The sequence below is a fragment of the Salmo salar genome, chromosome ssa02 (genome assembly GCF_905237065.1).
Source record: "Salmo salar chromosome ssa02, Ssal_v3.1, whole genome shotgun sequence".
Taxonomy (NCBI): domain Eukaryota; kingdom Metazoa; phylum Chordata; class Actinopteri; order Salmoniformes; family Salmonidae; genus Salmo; species Salmo salar.
In genome coordinates this window covers 19,508,006-19,524,111 of record NC_059443.1, presented here as the reverse complement: position 1 = coordinate 19,524,111, position 16,106 = coordinate 19,508,006, and the positions used below count along the sequence as shown (strand labels likewise).

The 16,106-nt window shown below is 43.1% G+C and overlaps 1 protein-coding gene across 1 annotated transcript in view; it reads left to right on the top strand.

Moving 5' to 3' along the window:
- The first annotated feature begins 444 nt into the window (after positions 1-444).
- The window catches only part of LOC106605813 (ceramide synthase 2), a 94,756-nt gene continuing 79,094 nt past the window's right edge, over positions 445-16,106 (top strand). Inside the window, exon 1 of the mRNA XM_045699150.1 lies at positions 445-1,014. The gene's annotated coding sequence lies outside the window, so the exon portion shown is untranslated. The remainder of the gene's footprint in view (positions 1,015-16,106) is intronic.

Below are 16,106 nucleotides of genomic sequence, written 5' to 3'. Positions count from 1 at the left end.
ACATAATTACAAATAATATTGTACACTGTAATTGACCACAAGTCCAAACATATATAATATTTGACCAAAACAAACCTTGATTACATTGGAATACGATCTAATGTGTCTCTCTATTACACGTGGGAATACTTGAAAATCACTTGGAGCTGATTTCCTGGTGTTTTTACAGTCTTTAATGTCCAACAATGAAAACTCAGCTAAATAAAATCCCCCCGTGTGCTGCCAGTTGGGGAACCCTGGGCCCTATTGTTTTTCTAGGTTAGCCTATATTGTTTTTTAGTCGTTTACGCACTGATAGTTGGTAATGTAAATAGCCTTAATCACACCATTATTATAGAGAGAAGAGTAAAAGTGTTTATTGGGGGCCGGAAACAAAATGCGGATGTGTGTGTGTCAGCCAAGTGCTCTCGTGTGCCTAAACGTCATCTGTGACTCTTCCTCCCAGTTATTTTCTATTTCACTCCTAGTCTCACCCCTCTCGCGGCCCGTTCTCCAGACGCAGCAGCTCGGCTGGTCTACGCCTATTCCCGGCCAACCACCCTATCCCCCAGAGAGAAGAGAAAGAATACGTGGGACACAACGAAAGATAAAGTATCCTAGCTTGTAGTTTAGATTTATCCAGGACAATCAGAGCGGATATCAATCGACACAGAAAGAAACCCAGCCTTTACTCGTCTCGCGGTCTCTCAACTTCTCCCACCTACTCTTTCTTTTTATCTCAATCCTTCTTTCTATTAAAATAGTTTTTGACTGGATGGAAAGATGTGGATAAACGGCGGAAGTGGTCAGGTCGGACCCTAATCTAAAACAACGACACACCCGGGCCGTCACGAGCGCAGCAGGCAGATTATACTCAACAGGACGGAGCTATACTTTCTCCGGTTGGACTGATTTTCTGCTCACCCGTCGAACTTTCTGAAAATTGCATATAGGCTACCGCTGTCTGTTCTGTGTGCTCTAACCCAAAGTCTAATACATCGCCTTGGACCTCAGTGAGAGGGGATTGGGACCAAAGTAAGTACCGTTATCTCAATCACATCAATAGGACTGTTATTGTGATATAAACTGAATAACGGTTTCGTCTGAATATGCAGTGTTTCTACAATAGCCAGCACTCTCCTCTGTTGTCTGTTCAAGTGTTGAAGGTTTTCAACCTAATCCTACCCGTAACTCTAACTTTAACCACACGGCTAACCTTGTGCCTAACATGAAATTACAAACAAGGGCTTCATTTTTTCATTAATTTTTACAATAGCCAATTTTGACTTTGTGGCTGCGCTAACCTTTCAGTTATCTAGGCATGCAGCCCACAATGAAGCGCGATCACTTGGACTCGCGTCATTACGCAAGCCACGTACGTTTATCCTATGATTAAGGAACGCCGTTTGGGTCTTTGCGTGTCAAAAAAGATACACTATTTGATGTGTCAAATAAGCTTGTTGGACTTGAATATGACAGCACGTCACATACTAATTTAACGCGTTCATACATCTTTTACGTAGGTATTACATTGATTACACTATCACTCGTATGTCATATGTCACAACGATTCATCGATACGTATGCTATGATGCTGGTAAAGTTGTCTCGCGCACCTACAACGCTGGTCATAAAAAAAGCTGGATGCAAAAAATGTTCTTCCCCAAAAACATAGCAAAACGACATCATCTGTTTCAGTAGCTGTAGTTAGACAATTAACTATATAGCTAGGTGTCATAATTTAAAAGAAACCTAATTTATAATGGTTGTTATTTGATTAATGGTGGTCGGACCCATCTATGTGAAGCTAGCCACAATAAGGATTAGCCACAATAGTGGACTTTGCGGTTGGCCTTCAAAATAAAAGTGACGCAAATCGCTGTCAATTATGCCATAATTAAATAGATCATGCTAAACGAGTTTGGGATGTTGTTATATAAAATCCCCCCCCCCCCCCAAATTTGTTCATTTGAAAAAAAGATGTTGAAATTACACTGGATATATTAGACTTTAGCATTGCATTGGGGGCATACTTATTTCACTGTACAGCCATATCTATGGATTGTGGATCAATGACATGGGGTATCAGTCTACTCAGTGACACCCAGAGAACATTAGTGTCATAGCTCTTATTGTGGGACTCTGAAACATCTGTGAATTGAACCACATTTATAGTCAACCTACTATGTGTTTATGTGTAACTCTGTGTTGTTGTATTTGTCGCACTGCTTTGCTTTATCTTGGCCAGGTAGCAGTTGTAAATGAGAACTTGTTCTCAACTGGTCTACCTGGTTAAATAAAGGTACAAAAATAAAATTTTCACAGAGCTGCAATGCTAATATTTGCGTCTTCACAGTTGTGCTCTGTGGGTGTCACCGAGTAGACTGATACCCCATTTCATTGCTTCACATTCCAACTTTGTTTAACATGATCTAGTCTAAATATGGCATGATTCCACCAGTAACCGTCTGCATCACTTTCAAATAGGTACTTTTATTTTGAAGGCAAACCGCAAATTCCACTAGTGTGCCTAATCCTTATTATGGCTAGCTTCACAACACATCGTTCCAGTCAAGCCTCACTCCTCTGTCAGCAAATCAAATGTTATTTGTCACATGCGCTGAATACAACAGGTGTAGACCTTACAGTGAAATGCTTACTTTCAAGCCCTTAACCAACAGTGCAGTTTTAAGAAAATCCCCCAAAAAGTAAGAGCAGCAGTAAACAAAGAGCAGTCGAGGTAATTGAGGTATTTATGTGCATGTAGGGAGAGTTATTAAAGTGGCTATGCATAGATAATAACAGAGAGTAGCAGCGGGGGGGATTAGCACTGATCTGATAGAAGTGGACAGGACAGCTGGACCTCTGATGAAGCTAGCTGGCTGCTTATAACGTTAGCTTTGGCCAACAGAGTTAAGTAGCTGGCTAGCTATTTATTTCCATGAACTGAAGTTCAATTTCAATAGGCGAACAATAAGTGGCTACCTAGCTAATACTTATTCGCAAGGATTCCTAAATCATTGCTAAGAATAATGAAAATGACTGCAGTTTCGACTGGTCATTGTTTTCAGGCTGCTTGTATTGGTGCTAGCTAGGTACCAAGCTAAAGCTAGCTAGGTACCCTAGAAGTTGTGGTTGAACAAATATTGCCTTATAATTAAAGCGGTATTGTAAACATATCGTTCGTGGCCGGCGTGTGCTTGTTTGCAGACTTTTTATGTACAGCTGACAGTGCTACTGATACTAGTGGTGGCGCTTGGTTTACACGTGCAAATTCAGCGCACACAACATTCTATAATAGAATTGTGTTATTTGACGTGTCAAATTAAAAGCTTATTTAATGTGTCAAATAGTGTTATTTGACGTGTATCTTTTTTTGACACGCAAAGACCCAAACGGTGTTCCATATATGATGAGACAATTGTGAACTCGGAAAAATATGAAGTCAAATCGTGACGTCAGTAATCTTCAGGTCAAAAGGTCTGAGTTCTAGAAAGAGGTCTGAGTTGGGTTATTTTTCAGAGTGGGAGCTTGTTTTTCTTTCTCCGAGTTATCAGTTGTTTTGAACGCTTGTTTTTTTTCGAGTTATCAGATGTTTTGAACACGGTATATAGCCTATTGTGTTTTGCTCCTTCTGACAAATTGTAAAATAAAAAAGCTTAGAAGGTACAATATGCAGAAATCGCTCAGCCATTTCCTGGTTGCTAAAATTCTAATACTTCACCTAATTTCAGTTTGTGACAAAACAAGTGTAGATAATCATTGCACAATCCAAACCACTGTGAAATAAATATATTTTCAATAAGCCAAAATATTGAATTTTCAGCTGTTTGAAGCAGGTGTACAAAGGCGAAGCTAAAAGGGGTTAAAAACGAAACGTAGGAATGGGAAGCATATGGAGTGGCATGTAGCAATGAATAAGATCAAATTAATTAGCTTAAACCTCATATTTACTCTTAATAACTTTTATTTTATACTATATCTTAAACTTTTGACTGTCGGAAATGCTTCCTTATTAAAAAGAACAGGTAAAAAGTGAGGTGCTCACACAGACAGCATGATGTCACACAGACAGCATGATGTCACACAGACAGCATGATGTCACACAGACAGCATGATGTCACACAGACAGCATGATGTCACACAGACAGCATGACGTCACTGATCTTAAACACACTGATGGATCAATAGCTGACTGTTAACACATCAAATCCATCTATCCATTAGGCTTTACTCCTTCAATCATTTTTTTATGTGTACATTTTATTGCATGTCTGTCTGTGTGTGGCCCTCTAATTTCAGTAAAGTGCTCTTTTACAGGGTCACAGCAAGGAGAAGGAGAGGGAGACAGACAGAACAGAATATTGCCGTTAAAAATGTCTCAGGCATGACCTGCATTAAAGTTAATTTGCAGTCATAATAATATAACATCAGTGTGTGTTTGTGACTGGTGAGGATACAGAGGGTCACGCTCTGGATCTCTAAACCTTGTAATCCGAGGTCATGAAATCCCATTTTCAGTTTGAGATTAACTAAACCAGAATGTGGACTTTAGTCTGGTTATGGATTGTATTACTTTATGTTGAAATTACACTGACTCTAAATCATTTAACCTGACATAATTTAGACCCGCTGTTGGACAAAGTCTATCATCTTCAAGAGATTTTATCTCAGTAGGCCAAATCCTAACTTGAGGTCTGCCTGTCACACAAACCTCCCATTGACTGGAAGCATGATTTACAACATGGAAGTCTCAGTTATGAACACTGATCTCAAATTACAATTAAGGTCACTGAAACTAGACAGGTCTCTCTCTCATATATATATATATATATATATATATATATAGAGTGCTTGTTGGTCTATCAGAGGAAACCGTCTATTCATGGTGAGTCATAACGCATATCATACATCCTCTGGCACACAGAGACAACCAGGATAGAGTAGAGCAGAGTAGAGAAGTATATTGCTCAACACTTCTCTACTCTACTCTATCCTGGTTGTCTCTGTGTGCCAGAGGATGTATGATATGCGTTATGACTCACCATGAATTGACGGTTTCCTCTGACAGACCAACAAGCACTCTCTCTCTCTCTCTCTCTCTCTCATCCCCCCCTATCCCTCTGCCCCCCAGGGGTTGAGAAACTCTGTTAGTGTTAGTCTGCTTTGACTTCTCACATTCTCCTGTCAGACAGTGCCACAGAAACAGAGGGAGGAAGAGAGATAGCACTTCCACACTCCCACCCAATCAGAGAGGCATCCTCCGTCTGATTGGCTCAGAAAAATGGCCAGAGTCCGGTCACATGATCCTGTCAGCCAATCGGAAGGGGAGTTGGGCTTCTGTCAGGAAAAGTGCTGTAGCAGGCTGGATCCTCTGGCTGACCTGAAAAAGTATTTTTCTTTGATCTGTTGCGATGCGCACACACACACACACACACACACACACACACACTGACGCTCTTAGACTCAAGAACACTGGTATTGACTGAAATGTCACCACCATGTTTCTAATGTTTATCTAAATTAAATCTATGATTCCTCCCATGGAGAGATCTCTAGACCATACTGAAACCCCCAGTTAGGCCTACTCTACTCGGCTGCTTTAGGTCCACATAATATTGTGAGTTGGGACCAGTGGTTATGACACAGGGAAGTGAGTCCGGCCTTTATTGCTTCTCTGCTGTGTGTGATGTGTTATGATTACCTTTGGACTGCTCTGTGGCTCTGTTTTGTAGCAGGGAAGATCCCTGTATCTGTGCTGTTGTGGTTAACTCTGCCTAGAAGACTCACCGATACAAGAATCAACTGCCTAAAACACAGTGGACAGAGGCATTTCTATATCTACAATGTATGTTGCTTTTAAGAATTGTCTGTGAGAATGAAAATGTCTAGGGCATTTGTAATTCTTCTTAGGAGTGTGCGGTAGTTGTAAGCAGTGTACTGTACCCTACCCTCTTTGTTCTGTGTACATCTGCTCGTTCGTGTTGTGATCTTCAACAGCATTTTACAGAGTTCCTTTCTACATTTCTGGAAGAGCAGGCAATCTGAGAGATGTGCCCTAAAGGCATGGAAAGTACAAGAGTTCAATATCTCTGCTAGTGTGCTCACAGAAAGTCAACAGGGTTATTCACCTGTCCACCCCCCCCCTCCTCCCCCCTCCTGTCTTTGTTGTGGAGGTGTCGGTTTCCCAGTGAATACATGGACCCTCCCTCCCTTCTTCCCTGCCTCTGAGTTCAGCAGGATAATGTTGTATCAGTAATCTCATGATGCTATGCTGCAGAGAAGTGACGGGTGAAACAAAAGCACTAATGCTGTCTCAATAGCAGCAGCAACCCCCCAGGACTCAGTGTCATCAACCTTGCAGCGTTTCTACAACAGGGTGCAGGGTTGTGCAAAAACCTGCATCCTATAGCCCACGTTTGAGAAACTACTTTTGACACATCAACATGTGTCTATCTCACCACTTCTTGTTTTTAACATAATCTGCACTGATCTCAATAGACTGGATAGGTGGAAGCTTTATAGCAGAGGTCCAGCTGTCCTGTCCGCTTCTATCAGATCAGTGCTGACAGAGGAGATGAGATGACGAGAGGAAGGCATTTTAGAGTATTGAGGTACACCCCTGATGAAGGACAGGAGATGAGGAGGGGAAGACGATTGAGATGCACTCTGAGTTGTGACAGGAAATGTGTCTGGTGTTGATGAGTAACCTGCTATGATGTGGAATTAACTGAACAACGACAGTGTCTCAGGGGAGAGTGTGTGTGAGAAATGAAGGCTTCTGTAGCCATAACTTAGTGTTGTAACTTCATTTACCGTCTTGTTAGTGTGACTGGTCTATGGGGATCCACGCCTTCTTAACCTATGCTATCCAAAGCTAGCCTAGCGTTAGCTAACATTTTTATTGAAGCTCAAAAGGTCAGTTCTGTATTAGCCGGAAGCTCCTATCCATTTCATATTAACCAATGTGAAAAGCCCAGTTCATCTCAGTGTATGCTACCGTTGGGTGTCAGCGGCACTCCCTTCCCTGGCTGTATATCAGTCTTTAATGTGTGTGTAAATCCAGCTGCATAGTTGAAAGAGAGCCAGGCCTGCTCTGTGTCTGGGAGTGATGTTAGGCAGGGAAGGAAGGAAGGAGGGAGGGAGGCAGGCAGCGAGATAGGCATGGAGGGAGGCCTCGCTCTGCCTCTCAGATCTTCCGTCAGCTGGGGAGGGAACCAACGCAATGAGGCAAGTCCTGGAGGGATCAGGGAGGGGGAGTGGATAGGGGAGGGGTTTGGGGGCTGAGGAGAATCGGGGGAGTGAGTAGGGTAGGGTGTAGGGGGGTGGCGTCAGAGAGGATTTAGGGTAGTGGTTTGGAGAGTGGGTGGGGTTTAAAGAGTGGTGCTGGGTTTAGGGTGCAGGGTTTAGGGTTGAGTGGTGTGTGGGAGGACATTCTGACTCAACACAGATGGGTGATTCACAACAAAAAATTCAGCCATGACTCATACTGTCCCCCACTCAGCTCCTGTCCCCATCCTACCACACCCAAATCACAGTCAAAGTAAAGCTTCTCTCTACTTTTCTCTCTCTGAAACCACGAAGCGCCTGTCATAAATCAGGAAGCCAAGTGTTTGTTTCTTGGGCTTCAGGAATGTAACTGAAGAAGTGCCTCAGGCCTTGAAAAAGAAGAAAATAACTGATTGAAAGTAAGGTGATATCATCTTGCAACGTGGTCTCAGAGCATTTTGTATTATTTTGTACGTAAATCCAAAACACTCCATTTATACTGAACAAAAATATAAAAACGCAACATGCAACAATTTCAAAGATTTTACAGTTCATATAAGGAACTTGTCAACTTAAGTAAATTTATTAAGCCCTAAAATATGGATTTCACATGACTGGGAATACAGATATGCATCTGTTGGTCACAGATACCTTAAAAAAAAAAAGTAAGGGTGTGGATCAGAAAACCAGTCATTATCTGGTGTGACCACCATTTGCCTCATGCAGCATGACACATCTCCTGATCAGGCTGTTAACTGTGGCCTGTGGAATGTCCCAGTCCTCTTCAATGGCTGTGAGAAGTTGCTTCATATTGGCGGGAACTGGAACACGCTGTCAAACACGTCCATCCAGAGCATCCCAAACATGCTCAATTGGTGACATGTCTGGTGAGTATGCAGGCCATGGAAGAACTGCGACATTTTTAGCTTCCAGCAATTGTGAATAGATCCTTGCGACATAGGGCTGTGCATTATCGTGCTGAAACATGAGGTGATGGCGGCAGATTAAAGGCACAACAATGGATCTCAGGATCTCATCACGGTATCTCTGTGCATTCAAATTGCCATCGATAAAATGCAATTGTGTTTGTTGTCCGTAGCATATGCCTGCCCATGCCATAACCCCACCGCCAGTATGGGTCTTTCTGTTCACAATGTTGACATCAGCAAACCGCTCGCCTACATGACGCTATACACATGGTCTGCTGTTGTGAGGCCGGTTGGACGCCTTGCCAAATTCTCTAAAACGACGTTGGAGGCAACTTATGGTAGAGAAATTAACATTACATTCTCTGACAACAGCTCTGGTGGACATTCCTGCAGTCATCATGCCAATTGCACACTCTCTGAAAATGTGAGACATCTGTGGCACTGTGTTGTTTGACAAAACTGCACATTTTAGAGTGGCCTTTTATTGTCCCCAGCACAAGGTGCACTAGTGTAATGATCATGCTTTTTAATCAGCTTCTTGATATGCCACCCCTGTCAGGTGGATGGATTATCTTGGCAAAGGAGAAATGCTCATTAACATTAGCTAGGTGGCTAATGCTAACGTTAGCTAGCTCTAGGGGTTAGGGTTAAGGTTAGGTTTAGGGGAGAGTTGGCTAAAAGGGTTAGGGGAAGGGTTAGCTAACATGCTACATAAACTCTGCAAAAAAAGAAACGTCCCTTTTTCAGGACCCTGTCTTTCAAATATAATTCATAAAAATCCAAATAACTTCACAGCTCTTCATTGTGAAGGGTTCAAACACTGTTTCCCATGCTTGTTCAATGAACAATAAACAATTAATGAACATGCACCTGTAGAACGGTCGTTAAGACAAGCTTACAGACGGTAGGCAATTAAGGTCACAGTTATGAAAACTTAGGACACTAAAGAGGCCATTCTACTGACTCTGAAAAACACCAAAATAACTGCTCATCTGCGTGAACGTGCCTTAGGCATGCTGCAAGGAGGCGCATGAGGACAGCAGATGTTGCCAGGGTAAATAAATTGCAATGTCTGTACTGTGAGACTCCTAAGACATCGCTACAGGGAGACAGGACGGACAGCTGATCGTCCTCGCAGTGGCAGTCCACGTGTAACAACACCTGCACAGAATCGGTACATCTGAACATCACACCTGCGGGACAGGTACAGGATTGCAACAACAACTGCCCGAGTTACACCAGGAACGCACAATCCCTCCATCAGTGCTCAGACTGTCGCAATAGGCTGAGAGAGGCTGGACTGAGGGCTTGTAGGCCTGTTGTAAGGCAGGTCGTCACCAGACATCACCGGCAACAACGTCGCCTATAGGCACAAACCCACCGTCACTGGACCAGACAGGACTGACAGAAACACTGAGGCCTGTACTCTGAGCGGGATCAATTTGGAGGTGGAGGGTGGTCTGGGGCGGTGAGCATCATCGGACTGAGCTTGTCGTCATTGCAGGAAATCTCAACGCTGTGCGTTACAGGGAAGACATCCTCCTCCCTCATGTGGTACCCTTCCTGCAGGCTCATCCTGACATGACCCTCCAGAATGACAATGCCACCAGCCATACTGCTCATTCTGTGTGTGATTTCCAGGAATGTCAGTGGTCTGCCATGGCCAGCGAAGAGCCCGGATCTCAATCCCATTGAGCACATCTGCGACCTGTTGGATCGGAGGGTGAGGGCCAGGGCCATTCCCCCCAGAATTGTCTGGGAACTTGCAGGTGCCTTGGTGGAATAGTGGGGTAACATCTCACAGCAAGAACTGGCAAATCTGGTGCAGTCCATGAGGAGGAGATACACTGCAGTACTTAATGCAGCTGGTGGCCACCCCAGATACTGACTGTTACTTTTGATTTTGACCCCCCCTTTGTTCAGGGACACATTATTGCAATTTCTGTTAGTCACATGTCACATCTCAGTTGTTGAATCTTGTTATGTTCATACAAATATTTACACATGTTAAGTTTGCTGAAAATAAACACAGTTGACAGTGAGAGGACGTTTCTTTTTTTGCTGGGTTTAGTTGCAACGTAGCAAAAAAGTAGTTGCAAAGTTGGCAATTAACTAAAATGCTAAAGTTGTCTGATGAGATTCAAACATGCAACCTCATATCATACTCATTTGAGTGTTCCGGATTTATGTTTACTATGTTACGTCTAGTCTATGAGACCAGACTGGGATATCAGTGAACAACAAATGTTGTGGTAACAGCTATGAAGGCGCCAGTACAATGAGGAGCTTACTCAGTTGTTCAAAAGCACATATGAGACCGAGAGCCTAATGCTTCATAGGGAGTTTTTTAACGAGTTTTAGTTTTGAAAACGATCTCTCCGCAAAGCGACAGTTACAGGGATGGTAAAAACATCTTGATTGCCATAGCAACATCAGGGGAACTGGGTAGAAGAGTTGTTCATCAAATAAAGCAGTTCTGCAACATCTTTAATTGAGCCTCTCATTCTCCTTAATTGCCGGCCTCAACAGCTTACGGAAAGAGATTAACTGTAGCCTGTTGAAAGCTCTGGGGACAGGTCGTCTGGATACTTAAGTCAATAAATTGGCAGATGTAAACAGATTATCATCTTTAGCGGCCAACAGTTCTTGAGGGCTTGAACAAAAAAAGCTGTTTGCTATTTCGTTCATACTGGTGAACCGGCATTTGAGTTGTGGGGTTGCAATATCAACAGTGCCTTATCTCAGGTATACCTTGGCACACATCATTCGAGACAGTTTAAATTGTGTGCAGCGCAATGGACATATAATGTCACAGGAAAGACTGTCTGGGTTGGCAATACTCCCGCAACCTGGACCTACAGGCCGCGGTGAAAAAATGTGCACACAAGAAAGCAAGGCGACAGTCACAAATACTGTAGCTACTATAGGCCTCTACATAGAACAAAAAGAGAGACACAAGCACAGACACAGAGAGAATATTTTCTAAGAGAAAGAAAGACAAAAAGAGACACAGAGACAGAAGGTGCAAGGAGGACTTCAGACCAGGGGAGTCTCTCAAATTGGATTTAATTGAATTTACCTTGAATATTGCAGCCCATTTGTGTAAGCTATTAGCCAGACAAAACCCGCTTAGTTCAACAATAGGCTAAATAGTGGCTGAATTAATCCTCAAGCCGACTACTTTTTTCCATGTTGTTAGGCTATTTGATGTAATTTTTATAAAAAGTTTATGAATAACAGCTAAATAGTAGCTAAATACGGTATATAGTGTAGCTATAGATACTAGGCTACACTGCATAATGAAGCAATCCCTAGTAAGCTAGTGTTTTGAAGGTGGACTGACTGTATTATTTGGCATTAATACACTGGAAACGGTGTTTCGCCAGTGCTGGCTGTATATAGGCATTGCTATGACATGTCCATGTGGCCATGTCCAAATGGTGGATAAATGAAGAAGTGATTTATGTTCAATTGTACTTCCCATCTGTCGGCCACTGGGCCTTTCCTACACCTGTTGTATTGATAGTATGTGGACCACTAGTTAGGAGTCTGCAGGTCTCTGTCCTAAATGTTGTGTTGATAGTATGTGGACCACTAGTTAGGAGTCTGCAGGTCTCTGTCCTAAATGTTGTGTTGATAGTATGTGGACCACTAGTTAGGAGTCTGCCGGTCTCTGTCCTAAATGTTGTGTCGATAGTATGTGGACCACTAGTTAGGAGTCTGCAGGTCTCTGTCCTAAATGTTATATTGATAGTATGTGGACCACTAGTTAGGAGTCTGCAGGTCTCTGTCCTAAATGTTGTGTTGATAGTATGTGGACCACTAGTTAGGAGTCTGCAGGTCTCTGTCCTAAATGTTGTGTTGATAGTATGTGGACCACTAGTTAGGAGTCTGCAGGTCTCTGTCCTAAATGTTGTGTTGATAGTATGTGGACCACTAGTTAGGAGTCTGCAGGTCTCTGTCCTAAATGTTGTGTTGATAGTATGTGGACCACTAGTTAGGAGTCTGCAGGTCTCTGTCCTAAATGTTGTGTTGATAGTATGTGGACCACTAGTTAGGAGTCTGCAGGTCTCTGTCCTAAATGTTGTGTTGATAGTATGTGGACCACTAGTTAGGAGGAGTCTGCAGGTCTCTGTCCTAAATGTTGTGTTGATAGTATGTGGACCACTAGTTAGGAGGAGTCTGCAGGTCTCTGTCCTAAATGTTGTGTTGATAGTATGTGGACCACTAGTTAGGAGTCTGCAGGTCTCTGTCCTAAATGTTGTGTTGATAGTATGTGGACCACTAGTTAGGAGTCTGCAGGTCTCTGTCCTAAATGTTGTATTGATAGTATGTGGACCACTAGTTAGGAGGAGTCTGCAGGTCTCTGTCCTAAATGTTGTGTTGATAGTATGTGGACCACTAGTTAGGAGTCTGCAGGTCTCTGTCCTAAATGTTGTATTGATAGTATGTGGACCACTAGTTAGGAGTCTGCAGGTCTCTGTCCTAAATGTTGTATTGATAGTATGTGGACCACTAGTTAGGAGTCTGCAGGTCTCTGTCCTAAATGTTGTGTTGATAGTATGTGGACCACTAGTTAGGAGTCTGCAGGTCTCTGTCCTAAATGTTGTGTTGATAGTATGTGGACCACTAGTTAGGAGTCTGCAGGTCTCTGTCCTAAATGTTGTGTTGATAGTATGTGGACCACTAGTTAGGAGTCTGCAGGTCTCTGTCCTAAATGTTGTGTTGATAGTATGTGGACCACTAGTTAGGAGTCTGCAGGTCTCTGTCCTAAATGTTGTGTTGATAGTATGTGGACCACTAGTTAGGAGTCTGCAGGTCTCTGTCCTAAATGTTGTGTTGATAGTATGTGGACCACTAGTTAGGAGAGTCTGCAGGTCTCTGTCCTAAATGTTGTGTTGATAGTATGTGGACCACTAGTTAGGAGAGTCTGCAGGTCTCTGTCCTAAATGTTGTGTTGATAGTATGTGGACCACTAGTTAGGAGTCTGCAGGTCTCTGTCCTAAATGTTGTGTTGATAGTATGTGGACCACTAGTTAGGAGTCTGCAGGTCTCTGTCCTAAATGTTGTATTGATAGTATGTGGACCACTAGTTAGGAGGTCTGCAGGTCTCTGTCCTAAATGTTGTGTTGATAGTATGTGGACCACTAGTTAGGAGTCTGCAGGTCTCTGTCCTAAATGTTGTATTGATAGTATGTGGACCACTAGTTAGGAGTCTGCAGGTCTCTGTCCTAAATGTTGTATTGATAGTATGTGGACCACTAGTTAGGAGTCTGCAGGTCTCTGTCCTAAATGTTGTGTTGATAGTATGTGGACCACTAGTTAGGAGTCTGCAGGTCTCTGTCCTAAATGTTGTGTTGATAGTATGTGGACCACTAGTTAGGAGGAGTCTGCAGGTCTCTGTCCTAAATGTTGTGTTGATAGTATGTGGACCACTAGTTAGGAGTCTGCAGGTCTCTGTCCTAAATGTTGTATTGATAGTATGTGGACCACTAGTTAGGAGTCTGCAGGTCTCTGTCCTAAATGTTGTGTTGATAGTATGTGGACCACTAGTTAGGAGTCTGCATGTCTCTGTCCTAAATGTTGTGTTGATAGTATGTGGACCACTAGTTAGGAGTCTGCAGGTCTCTGTCCTAAATGTTGTGTTGATAGTATGTGGACCACTAGTTAGGAGTCTGCAGGTCTCTGTCCTAAATGTTGTATTGATAGTATGTGGACCACTAGTTAGGAGTCTGCAGGTCTCTGTCCTAAATGTTGTGTTGATAGTATGTGGACCACTAGTTAGGAGTCTGCAGGTCTCTGTCCTAAATGTTGTGTTGATAGTATGTGGACCACTAGTTAGGAGTCTGCAGGTCTCTGTCCTAAATGTTGTATTGATAGTATGTGGACCACTAGTTAGGAGTCTGCAGGTCTCTGTCCTAAATGTTGTGTTGATAGTATGTGGACCACTAGTTAGGAGTCTGCAGGTCTCTGTCCTAAATGTTGTGTTGATAGTATGTGGACCACTAGTTAGGAGTCTGCAGGTCTCTGTCCTAAATGTTGTGTTGATAGTATGTGGACCACTAGTTAGGAGTCTGCAGGTCTCTGTCCTAAATGTTGTATTGATAGTATGTGGACCACTAGTTAGGAGTCTGCAGGTCTCTGTCCTAAATGTTGTGTTGATAGTATGTGGACCACTAGTTAGGAGTCTGCAGGTCTCTGTCCTAAATGTTGTGTTGTTAGTATGTGGACCACTAGTTAGGAGTCTGCAGGTCTCTGTCCTAAATGTTGTGTTGATAGTATGTGGACCACTAGTTAGGAGTCTGCAGGTCTCTGTCCTAAATGTTGTGTTGATAGTATGTGGACCACTAGTTAGGAGTCTGCAGGTCTCTGTCCTAAATGTTGTGTTGATAGTATGTGGACCACTAGTTAGGAGTCTGCAGGTCTCTGTCCTAAATGTTGTGTTGATAGTATGTGGACCACTAGTTAGGAGTCTGCAGGTCTCTGTCCTAAATGTTGTGTTGATAGTATGTGGACCACTAGTTAGGAGTCTGCAGGTCTCTGTCCTAAATGTTGTGTTGATAGTATGTGGACCACTAGTTAGGAGTCTGCAGGTCTCTGTCCTAAATGTTGTGTTGATAGTATGTGGACCACTAGTTAGGAGTCTGCAGGTCTCTGTCCTAAATGTTGTGTTGATAGTATGTGGACCACTAGTTAGGAGTCTGCAGGTCTCTGTCCTAAATGTTGTGTTGATAGTATGTGGACCACTAGTTAGGAGTCTGCAGGTCTCTGTCCTAAATGTTGTATTGATAGTATGTGGACCACTAGTTAGGAGTCTGCAGGTCTCTGTCCTAAATGTTGTGTTGATAGTATGTGGACCACTAGTTAGGAGTCTGCAGGTCTCTGTCCTAAATGTTGTGTTGATAGTATGTGGACCACTAGTTAGGAGTCTGCAGGTCTCTGTCCTAAATGTTGTGTTGATAGTATGTGGACCACTAGTTAGGAGTCTGCAGGTCTCTGTCCTAAATGTTGTGTTGATAGTATGTGGACCACTAGTTAGGAGAGTCTGCAGGTCTCTGTCCTAAATGTTGTGTTGATAGTATGTGGACCACTAGTTAGGAGGTCTGCAGGTCTCTGTCCTAAATGTTGTGTTGATAGTATGTGGACCACTAGTTAGGAGTCTGCAGGTCTCTGTCCTAAATGTTGTGTTGATAGTATGTGGACCACTAGTTAGGAGTCTGCAGGTCTCTGTCCTAAATGTTGTATTGATAGTATGTGGACCACTAGTTAGGAGGTCTGCAGGTCTCTGTCCTAAATGTTGTGTTGATAGTATGTGGACCACTAGTTAGGAGTCTGCAGGTCTCTGTCCTAAATGTTGTATTGATAGTATGTGGACCACTAGTTAGGAGTCTGCAGGTCTCTGTCCTAAATGTTGTGTTGATAGTATGTGGACCACTAGTTAGGAGTCTGCAGGTCTCTGTCCTAAATGTTGTGTTGATAGTATGTGGACCACTAGTTAGGAGTCTGCAGGTCTCTGTCCTAAATGTTGTGTTGATAGTATGTGGACCACTAGTTAGGAGGGTCTGCAGGTCTCTGTCCTAAATGTTGTGTTGATAGTATGTGGACCACTAGTTAGGAGTCTGCAGGTCTCTGTCCTAAATGTTGTGTTGATAGTATGTGGACCACTAGTTAGGAGTCTGCAGGTCTCTGTCCTAAATGTTGTGTTGATAGTATGTGGACCACTAGTTAGGAGTCTGCAGGTCTCTGTCCTAAATGTTGTGTTGATAGTATGTGGACCACTAGTTAGGAGTCTGCAGGTCTCTGTCCTAAATGTTGTGTTGATAGTATGTGGACCACTAGTTAGGAGTCTGCAGGTCTCTGTCCTAAATGTTGTATTGATAGTATGTGGACCACTAGTTAGGAGTCTGCAGGTCTCTGTCCTAAATGTTG